The sequence below is a fragment of the Tachyglossus aculeatus genome, chromosome 10 (assembly GCF_015852505.1).
Source record: "Tachyglossus aculeatus isolate mTacAcu1 chromosome 10, mTacAcu1.pri, whole genome shotgun sequence".
Classification (NCBI taxonomy): domain Eukaryota; kingdom Metazoa; phylum Chordata; class Mammalia; order Monotremata; family Tachyglossidae; genus Tachyglossus; species Tachyglossus aculeatus.
In genome coordinates, this window is record NC_052075.1 from 35,719,039 (window position 1) to 35,731,486 (window position 12,448).

Consider the following 12,448-nt stretch of genomic DNA (forward strand, 5'->3'; position numbering starts at 1 on the left):
TTAAGCCCTTAGTAAGTGCCAAAAACTGCTCTTGGCACTTGGGTAGGTACAAGATAATCAGATTGAAGCTCTGCCCCAGCTAACCAGAGCTCACAATCTAAGGCGGGAGAGACAGATAAGAAATTGGGGAGATTATTCAGGGAAGGCCTCCTGAAGGAGGTACATTTTAGGAGGGCTTTGAAAGAGAAAAGAGGCACGATTGCCCCAGCTAGGTGGCCTCTCGTAGGGGGGAAGGCATGGATTGGAAGCAGTGGGTGAGTCAAGAAGGAAGGGACAGTTTGGAGGCTTTGGTGGTGAGGAGCACAGACTGCAAGCTGAGGAAGGGAGGGAAGAGCTAACTTAAGAGGGAGCCAGCTGAGGGAGGGACATTTGTTTCTCTTCGTTTTAGTGATCTGAACTGGCTGAACAAAACCCGTCAACACCAGTTTGCTGGAAACTCGACTATGGCCGTAATTTAAGCTGGGGCGTACGGGCAGGGGTGGGGGAGTGGTTTCTTCAAGAGACGGGGCAGGTGTTCTGACTGAAACTTTCCTGTGCCGAGTAGCAGGCTGATGGATGAAATCTGAACTGAGGGCTTCTCCCGTTTACATTTTCCACCCGCTCAGACCTTCTTCTGTGACTTCTTTTTCCAAAAAGCCTCTCGAGCTGGGTATTTTCCCAGCCCTTTGCCTTCGGAAGAGACTTGGCCTCAAACTTGAATTTGGGCTAATATCAAAGAGGCTCCTGGATTTCTTTAAAGGAGGGGCCGCTGATCAAAGATCGGGTTCTCTAAAAAGCACACTCTGACACATCCCGCCCCAGCACTTAAGCAGGAATATGAGTTGGAAAGTTTTCCAAGTCTCCTCAATGGTGGGCCAACACAATCTCCCAGGAGAACCGACATACTAAAAACACAAGAAGGAACCAGTGCCCAGGCAGTAATCAGCGGCGCGGGACTGTGAGGAAGTTCATGGTTTTGCCTACCCCGGGGTATTTTTGTTTTGTTTTTTTCCAGAGGAAGATCACATTTTATTTTAATGACTTAGCACACTCCTCAGGGGAACGGAGTTGCTGTCATCACATGGAGTTAGACATGAAAAGCCCCTCCACGGCTAGCCAGCAGAGCCTAGCAGCGTATCCTGGATCAGACAGGGGAACAGGTTGAGCGTCTGGAACTCTGGACAAGAGGCAGGAATGACTTCACTATTTCTATGGACCATCTGAGGCAACTTCCATATTTTTGGACTTTTCAATGGATCCATAATCAACTTTTCCTAAATAGCAACCTCGTCTGTGATGGGTATTTTTTAAAGTAAATTAGACTGGACTTGCTCTGTACTACTCTGTTTCACTTCACCTCATAATGTCCAGGTCGAAGGTGCTATATAGAAACGGTGCCCTTTGAGTAGGAATTAGTTTATATCTCGAAGCATATCTGAATCTCTCTTAGAGATGCTTCAGATCTCTGTTGTAGATCTAGGCAGAGGTAAAAACAAAATAATAATAATAATAATAATAGCCATAATATCCTGAGCACTTTGGTCTTCCTCAAGTGCTTTCTTAACAATGATTTCATATTCATTCAATCGTATTTACTGAGCACTTACTGTGTGCAGAGCACTGTACTAAGCACTTTTATCCTCATGCCATCCCTGTGAGACAGGGAGAGGCTGGTGTCATATTTCCCATTTTACAGATGATAAAACTGAGACCCAGAAAGATTAAGCGACTTGCCTGAGATTGAACAGCGCTCCAGGAGCATAGCTGGGATTAGAACCCAGGTCTCCTGATCCATGCTCTTTCGCTAGATCACACTGCTATAGAGATTTTTATTCCAGTTCCTAAGCTTTAAAAGGCACATCCTAAAGAATCACAACTGGTGTAACATAATGATCACTAGGAAGGATTAGGAGGCAATAAAGACTGTAAACCTGTTGTTGGGTAAGGACCGTCTCTATATATTGCCAACTTGTACTTCCCAAGCACTTAGTACAGTGCTCTGCACACAGTAAGAGCTCAATAAATATGATTGAATGAATGAATAAAGAAATCTAGTGTTAAATTGAAGGAACCATAACCACAGGGTTTAGATGATCTATCCTTGTCTAGAAGTAGCAGAATTATGACATTAGCAGAGAAGGTCTGTCGCACCAACTCTTTATTATCCAAAATTATGGGAATGGGGATGGTCCAAATTGGCCAACATTTCCCAAATGTCATTTAGGCTAACAACTCTCCTTCTTCCCCACTGAAATTTTTTCGGGTTTGTGAACCAATAGAAAATGCACTAATTTTATCATCCTTACTCACTAGAGGAGGTGCTAATAAATAATAATGTAGCCAAGAAAGAAAGAACAAAAGGAGAAGGGGTGGACTGAGTACTTGAGACGCTGACTGTATTCATTCAATTCATTCATTCAATCATATTTATTGAGCACTTACTGTGTGCAGAGCACTGTACTAAGCATGAAGATAATTGTTAATTCCTTCCCGGAGTTGGCACAATGAGCCTGAAGAAAACTGAGGCCTTATACACCAGCTTGGGGGAAACTCTGCATCCCACCAAAGATTTAAACCACAGAAATTAGTGCTGCTACCAAATTGTGATACCTAGGCAATATACGATCCACAGATAAACAAAGTACAGTGGCTTTTGAGAGACTGAAGAGTTGAGTGTGGCAACAACAGGGCCTCAAGTTTCACACCATAGATTTGGCCTATAAAAGTGTAGTGGGGTCCAACCTCCTATATGACCATGAGAACTGACCCTTCCACAGAAGGCATATCTGGTTTCTTGAGCAGCTTCCTCAGCATCATCTACCAGCCAGAAGCAGCATCAGTATGAACCTCCTAGAACGCCTTAAACAGAAACACAACCACACAGATGGAGGGAGAATGGACACCCTCAGGATACCCAAGGTGCTTCAAAGCCCTACTGAAGGCACATTTCTTCCAAGAGGACTTCCCTGACTAAGCCCTCCTTTCCTCTTCTGCCAATCCTTCTGCATCGCCCTGACTCTCTCCCTTTATTCATCCCTACCCTCCCAGCCCCACAGCTCTTATGTCCATATCTGTAGTTCATTAATTTATATTAATGTCTGCCCCCTCCTCTAGACTGTAAGCTCGTCGTGGACAGGGAATGTATCTGTTGTTATATTGTACTCTCCCATGTGCTTGTTAAAGTGCTCTGCACATAGAAGAGTTCAATAAATACAACTGACTGACTGAAAGGGGAGCAGGCAAGCAGGGAAGGAAAAATGAGTGATTCAAGGACCTACTGAAGCATAATCTCAAACTCTGTGCTATAAGAGGGTGGCACTCCTGAGAGGTAACAGACGCATAAGACAGTCCAGTGTGGTGGGAGATAATCAGGAAATGGGTTTCTCTTCTGAACAAAGATTTTGAGAGGATCAGGAGATCCAGACACAAATTAGGAAACAGCAACAGATACTCTGAGCAGCAAGCACATCAGTGCAACGAGATGCTATCTTTACATAAACATGTTGTGGGATATTAATAATAGTGGTATTTGTTAGGAATTTACTAGGTATCAAGCACTGTATTAAGCGCTGGGGGAGAGACAAGATGATCGGGTCAGACACAATCCCTGTCTAACAGGGAGGGTAAAGGTATTTAATCTCATTTTACAGCTGAGGAAACTGAGGCACAGGGAAGTTAAGTGCTTGCCCAGGTCACAAAGTAGGCAGGTTGGGGAGGCAAGATTAGAACCCAGGTCCTCTGACACCCAGGACCTCACTCTTTCCACTAGGTGATGCTGCTCTAACATGGGAAGAAGGGTTGTTTTCACATCAGTCTTTTCAGCCACTTCCACATGCTTGGCCTAGTGGTTAGAGCATGGGCTTGGGAGTCAGAAGGGCCTGGGTTCTAACTCTGGCTCAACCACTTGTCTGCTGTGTGACCTTGGTGAAGTCACTTCACTTCTCTGTACCTCAGTTACCTCATCTGTAAAATGGGGATTAAGACTGTGAGCCCCATGTGGGACAGGGACTGGGTCCAACCCAATTTGTATCCACCCCAGCGCTTAGTACAGTGCCTGGTACATAGTAAGTGCTGAACAATTGCCATTATTATTATTGTTATTATTATTACCATCTTCCTGTTAATGCTATTGTCTTCAAATGGAAGGGCACCTGGGGTCATGAAGAGCACCTGAGGTAGTAGTAGTAGTAATATTATTTTTTAAGCACTTTGTGCAGAGCACTGTACTGAGTGCTGGGAGAGAACACAGGAATACATGGCTATAAACAGGAAGCTTAGAAGTAGATAGCTGGCAGAGGATAATAATAATAATGGTGGCATTTGTTAAGCGCTTACTATGTGCAAAGCACTGTTCTAAGTGCTGGGGAGGATACGAGGTGATCAGGTTGTCCCACGTGGGGCTCACAGTCTTAATCCCCAATTTACAGATGAAGTAACTGAGGCACAGAGAAGTTAAGTGACTTGCCCAAAGTCATACAGCTGACAATTGGCGGAGTCAGGATTTGAACCCATGACCTCTGACTCCCAAGCCCGTGCTCTTTCCACTGAGCCTTGCTGCTTCTCTAAGGATCAGGTGGGAAGAAACTCTGGAAATAATTTAGAAATAATTCAATTCAGGCTCTGAAGTTACTGGGAAAGGATGTTGGATGTGTCACTCTCTTTATTAGAATAGAAGTGCATCTGGGGGTTATCGTTCCATTATGCCCACCCGGCACATTGTGGCTCATACAAATAGGTTTGTTTCCATCTGGCATCAGAGAAGGAAAAAGAGAAAGGAAACATCTGTTTCTTCTTGTTTGCTTCTGTGGGAGATTCTGTTTGCTAATGGAGTCAGCACCACCAGATGACAACGACGGGCGAGGTGGCCCAATCCAAACAGGTGCCCCGGCCCAGGCTCTGCCCGGGGTCCCAAAGCAATTCCGCTTCTTGGCCCAGAGCTGCGAGGAATTGTCCTGCATTCCTGCTCCTGTCCCCACTCCCTCTAGAATAGCTGTCCAACTCCTTGCTTTCCCCTTTCCCTCCAGGATGGTGAAGGATGGAGTTGCAATGGAAGGAGGGGAGATTTAGGAGCCAGATTTCTAGTCCTCTTTGCTGGGATGAGGGCTACCAGCAGGGCCTTATAGGGGGGATGATCAGAGGGAAGAGGGACAGAGGGGGTGGGTCAGAGAGTGATGAGAGGGACAAAGGGGAATTAATCAATCAATCAGTGATATGTATTGAGCACTTACTGTGTGCAGAGAACTGTCCCAAGTGCGTGGGAGAGTATAGTATGGTAGCATCGGTAGACATGATCCTTGCCCAAAATGAGCTTGCACACTAGGAAAAGGTGAGAAGAGAGGAGGAAAAAGAAGCAGCGTGGTCTAATGGACAGAGCCAGGGCCAGGAGTCCAAAGGACCTGGGTTCAAATCCCAGATCCCCAGATTGTCTGCCTTGTAACATTGGGCAAGACATTTCACTTCTCTGTGCCTCAGTTCCCTCGTCTGTAAAATGGGAACTAAGACAGTGAGCCCTATGGGAGACAGGGACTGTGTCCAACCTGATTAGCTTGTATCTACTCTAGTATACCCTTAGTACAGTCCCTGGCACTTAGTAAGCACTTAACAAATACCATAAAAAATACTCCTTGAGGGCAAGGATCATGACTGCTAACTTTATTGCATTGTACTCTCCCAAATGTGAAATACAGTGCTCTGCATACAGGAAGTATTCAGTAAATACCATCAATTGATTATGCAAGTCACTCCACTTCTCCGTGTCTCCATTTCCTTGACTGCAAAATGGGGATAAAATACCTATCCTCCCTCCCCCTTACGCTGTGAGCCCCAGCTGGGACAGGGATTTGGTCCAATCTTCCTATATTAGTTCTACAGTGGTTGGCATATAGTCAGTTCTTAACAAATATCATTATCACTAAACCTGGCAGCTCTGTCAGCAGTGGGCAAAACCCTTCTCCCTCTTTTCTCTGTAGTGGCACCAGGGGACACCACCACCGTACTATTGCTTGTTACCACTGCAGCTGTCGAACTCTTGTTTTGTCTTGTCTTATGCTGTTGAGTTGCCTCCAACCCATATCAAGTCCGTGGATACGTCTCACCCAGAACGCCCCATTCTCCATCTGCAATCATTCTGGTAGCATATTCATAGAGTTTCCTTGGTCAAAATGCAGACGTGGTTTACCATTCCTTCTTCCGTGCAGTAAACTTGTTATGCCACCCTTGACTTCTCTCCCATGCCACTTCTGCCCAGCGCAGGTGAGTCGTGACTTGTAACAGATTGTCTTCCACTAGCTAGCCACTACCCAAACTAGGAATGGAATGAGTATGCCTCCTCTTGACTCTCCCTCCCATCACCGAGACTGGTAGAGTAGTGGAAACTCTCCAGTTGTGATCCGGAGAGGGGTGAAGAGCTCTGCCTGTCTAAATGGGTACTTCTCTAGCCTGTCAGAAGAGGGACAGAATGATGGGTCAGGAAATATGACTGTCCCACCTAATAATAATAATTAATTACTGCTCTTGTTAAGCACTTACTATATGCCAAGCACTCTTCTAAGCATTGGGGTAGATACAAGTTAATCAGGTTGGGCACAGCCCCTGTCCCACATGCGGCTCACACTCTTAATCCCCATTTTACAGATGAGGCCCAGAGAAGAGAAGTGACTTGCTCAGGGTCACAAGCAGACGTGTGTCAGAGGCAGGATTGGAACTCAGGTCCTTCTGATTACCCACTAAGCCGCATTGCCGGCTACTTGGTCAACTTACTCTATAAGCCAAGGTTCCTCTCTCGGTAAAACGCCATCAGCCGACTCTGAACTGGTATGCCTACTGTTGACACTTTCCCTCCAGCTGTGAGGCAACTCTTGAAGATGTGGACACAGAGACCGATGACCCACCAAGTTAGTGGGCAACAGTACAAGGGCAGCGCTCCAAAATACCCTTCAGGGCAGCCCCAGAAAGAAACTCTGGCCAGGTAGGAAAACAAGTTGGCTTTTGTCCCGGAGATATTCCCCAGTGAGGGAACCATCTGCAGGCAGCAGCACTAAGGCCAAACAGTAAAGATGAACATGTGGAACAGATAAACCAGTTGTGAAATGATGAGCACTGGCCACTGACAGGCTCAGGGAGTAGATGGCCTGACTTGTTTTTTTCATTTTGATTCCTCGGTTCTCCTCCTGACCTACAGGGTAGATAGGGTGGCGTGCCCAGTACTGTAACCACTCCTCCCGGATCAATAACGTCCCCACCACGCAGATGTACGGTCACCCTCGGAACCGGCCTTGGACAACCCAAGGGGGCATGAGCCTGGGCTAGACTGGCTTTCGGGCCCTTAGAGAAGCTGAGTTCCCCAGAGCTGGACTCCCCTTGGGAGCGATGGGAATGTTTCTGTGACTGCTGGGACTTTCTCTTTGTTTTGTTTTTTGTTCTTCATTTTTGTTTTTTTAATGGTATTTGTTAAGTGCTTACAATGTGCTGGGCACTAGTGCTGGGGTGGATACAAGATTAATCAGGTTGAACATGATCCATGTCTCACATGGGGCTCACAGTCTTAATCCCCATTTTGCAGATGAGGTAACTGAGGCACAAAGAAGTTAAGTAACTTGCCCAAAGTCAAACAGCATACAAGTGGCGGAGCCGGGAGTAGGACACGGGTCCTTCTGACTCCCAGGACCACGATCTAACCACTAGGAAATGCTGCTTCTCATTAGGCCATGCTGTTTCTGTTCTGTAATGTTGGAGTTTTATTTTAAGAGCACTGCACGTCAATCCTACAGCATTCTCAGGCACCAAGTTCATGAACTTGTTAGCTTCTAAGGGTGTAAAACCACAGCTTTTGATCTGGAAAGTTCGTTCTTGGGTTAACAGGAGAAATTATAGTGTAAGCTCCTTGGGAGCGGGGAACATGGGTTTTGCTTCTGTAATACTCTTCCAGGATATTAGAAGAGTGACTTACTCTCAGTAGAGACTCAATAAATACCAATAAAAACCCCAATCAATAGTATTTATTAAGTACCAGACTCTACTAAGACTGGGGAGAGTAGCTTAACTTTGTAACTCACTTAACTTCTCTGTACCTCAGTTTTCTCATCTGTAAAATGGAGATGGGATACCTGTTTTCCCTCCTATTTGAACTTTGAGCCCCATATGATACAGCAACTATTCCCGACCTGATTATCTTCTATCTATCCCAGCACCTCCTATAGTAATTAGCTCATACTAAGTGCTTTAACAAATACCAAATTATTATTATTTTTATTATGAATTTTTGCAGTTCAAAAGCAGCAAGACATACATTCCCTAATCTTAAGGAGCTAAAATTGAATGAGAGAAATGCAACAAATGTATTTACAGCTAATGAAATCCAGAGGAAAGACAAGTATAAAGCAGAAGGCAGAACAAACAAATCGGGATGTAGCTCTGGAACAAAATTGAATGTACTGAACAATATATAAATGAAATATATTCAGTCATTTAATCAATCGATCATGTTTATTGAGCACTTTCTGTGTGCAAAGTACTGTACTAAGTGCTTGGGAGAGTATGTATCAATTAATAAAAAAAAATACAATGGCCCCAAGTGTCAAAGATAGGAATGAAGTGAACAAAGGTGCTTAGTTCAGTGCCTGGCACGTGGAAAGTGCTTAATAAATACCATTTTAAAAAAAGGTGGTGATGACTGATACATGGGTTTCTGTGTATTAATCAGGGAAGGCTTCCTGGAGGAGATGGGATTTTTACAATGACTGTAACGATGGGGAAAGGAGTGATCTGACATTGCAAGGAGGAAGGAATTTAGGCTAGGGAACAGCATGAGCAAGGAGTCAGAGGTGGGAGAGTCAAGCGTGAGGTACAGTGAGAAGGTGAAGAGCAAAGACGGCTGCTATTGAAGGGGGGCGTTGGGGAAGAATCACCAGTACCCCGACTCTCCCAGTTTCTCCACCCACTGCTATTTAGCAGCTAGTTTGGCAGTTCCTGGAAGAAGCCTCCACTGATGATGATTTTTACTCCAGGGTGCAGATAAAGCAGGGCTTAGCGCTATTCCCGGGAGCATGCTCCTGGGAATCAGAAGGACCTGGGTTCTAATCCCGGCTCTGCCTCTTGTCTGCTGTGTGACTTGGAGCAAGTCACTTCACTTCTCAGGTAAACTGGGGATGAAGACCGTGAGCCCCTAGTTGGGACATGGACTGTGACCAATCTGATTAGCTTGCATCTGCTCCAGTGCTTAATTCAGTGTCTGGCACATGGTAAGCACTTAACAAGTACCATTAAAAAAAAAAAAACTAAAGTCACTGTGGGACTGACCATCCAAATACACTATGCAGGCACAGGGGTGGTCTGCCCTGTCCCAAAATGTTTGTTGCTTAAAGTGGTTTTTGGTTTTGCATCTTTGTCTCCAAATCCCCTCTAAGCTTCTGTTTCAAAGGAGCCTCTCCTCTGTGGATTGGCTCATGCCAGACTGGTGTGTCTCCCCAAATCAGCGATGATACCACATTGATAAGGGCTGCTCTCTATCACATTCTCAGAGCGTGCTCTCCTTCCCCCTGCTTTCAGTCACCCCATTTCAATTCACCATACTGCCTTTGTTGGGTATCCTGCTGTGGTCAATTCAATCAGTCAATCAGTGTCATTTATTGAATGCTTACTGTGTGCAGAACCTGTACTAAGCATTTGGGAGAGTACAATAGAGCTAACAGACATAATCCCCACCCTTAAGAATCTTACTCCCTTCTCCTGTGAGCTTTGCGTCAGACAGGGACTCTGTCTGACCTGATTAATTTGTATTTACCCTGTGCTTAGTATAGTGTTTGGCACATAGTAAGTTTGTTATTGTACTGTATTCTCCCAAGCACTTAGTACATTACTTTGCAGACAGTAATCATTCATTAAGTAGTTTCAAATGAAAGAATGAATAGTAAGTCCTTAACAAGTGTCCAAATAATTAGTATTATAGACTAAATAAATTACAGATAGTGGGAGTAGGATGAGTAACTATAAGTGCTTAGGGCATATGGGAAGCAGCATGGTTCAGTGGAAAGAGCCCGGGCTTGGGAGTCAAGGTCATGGGTTCTAATCCTGGCTCCTCCACTTATCAGCTGTGTGACTTTGGACAAGTTACTTAACTTCTCTGTGCCTCAGTTACCTCATCTGTCAAATGGTGATTAAGACTTTGAGCCCCACATAGGACAACCTGATTACCTTGTATCTACCCCAGTGCTTTTTTTAAAATGGCATTTATTAAGCACTTACTATGTGCAAAGCACTGTTCTAAGTGCTGGGGAGGTTGCAAGGTGATGAGATTGTCCCACGTGGGGCTCACAGTCTTAATCCCCATTTTACAGGTGTGGTAACTGAGGCACAGAGAAGTTATGTGACTTGCCCAAAGTCACACAGCTGACAAGTGGTGGAGCCGGGATTTGAACCCATGACCTCTTACCCCCAAAGCCCATGCTCTTTCCACTGAGCCACACTGCTTCCACGCTTAGAACAGTGCTTGGCACTTAGTAAGCGCTTAACAAATACCATCATTATTATATGGGCTCAAGTACATAGGTGACACAGTAGTGTGTGTATGTGAGGGAGGATGGAAGACTAGTCAAGAACAGTGCTCTGCACACAATAAGTGCTTAATAAATACCGCCGATTAATTGATTGGAAGGTTTCCTGAAGAAAATGTGATTCCAGAAGGACTGTGAAGATAGGGAAAGCCACTGGTTGACAAGTGGAAGGACGTTCCAGGCAGGAGGAAGGGCATGACATTGGCATTTGCATTGGCATGCATTCATTCATTCAATCGTATTTATTGAGCGCTTACTGTGTGCAGAGCACTGTACTAAGCGCTTGACATCGGCAAGACAGACAAGAATGAGGCACAATGAGAAGGTTGGCATTACAGGAGTGAAGTGTCCATCGTTCTCCATGTTCTGCCTAGCCAAGCTGTGTTGTCGAGACTATTGCCTCGAAGCTGGTGAGCTGTTTGCTGAGCCTTGCCCACCACGTGGCATTAAGTATGGCATGTAGGGGATGCTGAGGGAACTGCTTGAGGGAGTCCTCCTCTGGGGTCAGATTGCCCAACCTTATAAAAAAGCCCGATCCATCAGCACTCTCTACACATTCAGTTTGGTCTGAAATCTGATGCCTCTTGGTCCCTACACTCTGCTTGAGTCTCCCAAAGGGCATGCTAGCCTCTTGGATTCAGATTTCCACTTCTCTGCCTATCCCAGTCTCGTTGGACAGAGTGAATAGTGGAATCTGGGAGCAGAATCTCTTTCCACGTTGCATCATAAGGCTGATACCTCAACTACTGAAATAATTCTGTGCTCAATTTAGCTACTTGGGACGTGAGTCTGCAGCCCCCAAGTGAAGAGTTTCTATTTGGATTCCTTCAACTGTGACATAGTGCCTTTCTCTGAGAGGGACCTTCAGCAGTCCTGACTTTGCCTCAATCAATTAATTGCATTTTTTGAGCACTTACTGTATGCAGAGCACTGAACTGAGTGCTTGGGAGAGTTGGAAGGTGCGATCCCTGTCCTCAACCAATGATATTTATTGAGTGCTTATTGTGTGAAGAGAACGTACTAGGTCCTTGGGAGAGTACAAATCAACAGAGTTGGTAACCATGGTCCCTGCCCACAGTGAGCTTACAGTCTAGAGGAATTTACAATCTAGCCTCAGCTACTTTGTATGAGGACACTGGTTAGCTTTATGGCCAGTGGTACCACAGAATACCTGGATTCTAATCCCGGCTCCACCACTTGTCTGCTGTGTAGCCTTGGGCAGGTTACTTAACTTCTCTGTGCCTCAGTCACCTCATCTGCAAAATGGGGACCCAATACCTGTCCCCCCTTCTATTTAGGCTGTGAGCCCCATGTGGGATCTGATTATCTTGTATCTACCCTAGTGCTTAGTACAGTTCTTGGAACATAGTGAACACTTAAATACGATATTTTTATTATCATTGTTGTGACTTTAAGGGGCTGAGCACTGAGGGAAGGAGGCATCAGGAGTAAGAAGACGGGTTGAGTGAAAAGAACAAGTCTCCCTCTCAGGCAGGGTACAAGATGTGTGTGTGTGTGTGTACGTGTATGTGAATGTGGGTGTCAGTGGGTATGAGTGAGTCCCAGGTGAAAATTTCCAAAATGTGGAACCAGTGATCAAATAGGACATCTCCGTTGCTTCTACGGTAAGAGAAAAAGCTTCCTTTCCAAAGGACCCATAGGGCTCCAGCTGACAAAGACTACCATCTATGTTGTTTGGCATTGGCCCATACAGCATAAAAGCATCCTTACAGGCTTTCAGTTGTGTTAGCAACTTTTTCCTAAAGACTTCCAGGCCCCCGGGGCCAGCTCTTCCACACATCCTCTAGCTTTTCAGCAGTGGTTCAAGGAAGAGAGGCGTGTGGAGGTCGCCAAGGCTCTGGTTCCCCTGGACTCCACACCCACCCACCTGGAGCCTTCCTGGGTCATTCACTTGTACT

General features: G+C 45.4%; 1 non-coding gene across 1 annotated transcript; it reads right to left on the reverse strand.

Annotated features, from left to right (window-relative positions):
• Positions 1–6,241: 6,241 nt before the first annotated feature.
• LOC119933889 lies at positions 6,242–6,379 on the reverse strand. The gene has a single exon (XR_005452756.1). It is a non-coding gene; the product is annotated as a small nucleolar RNA SNORA7 (small nucleolar RNA).
• Between the last annotated feature and the right edge of the window lie 6,069 nt (positions 6,380–12,448).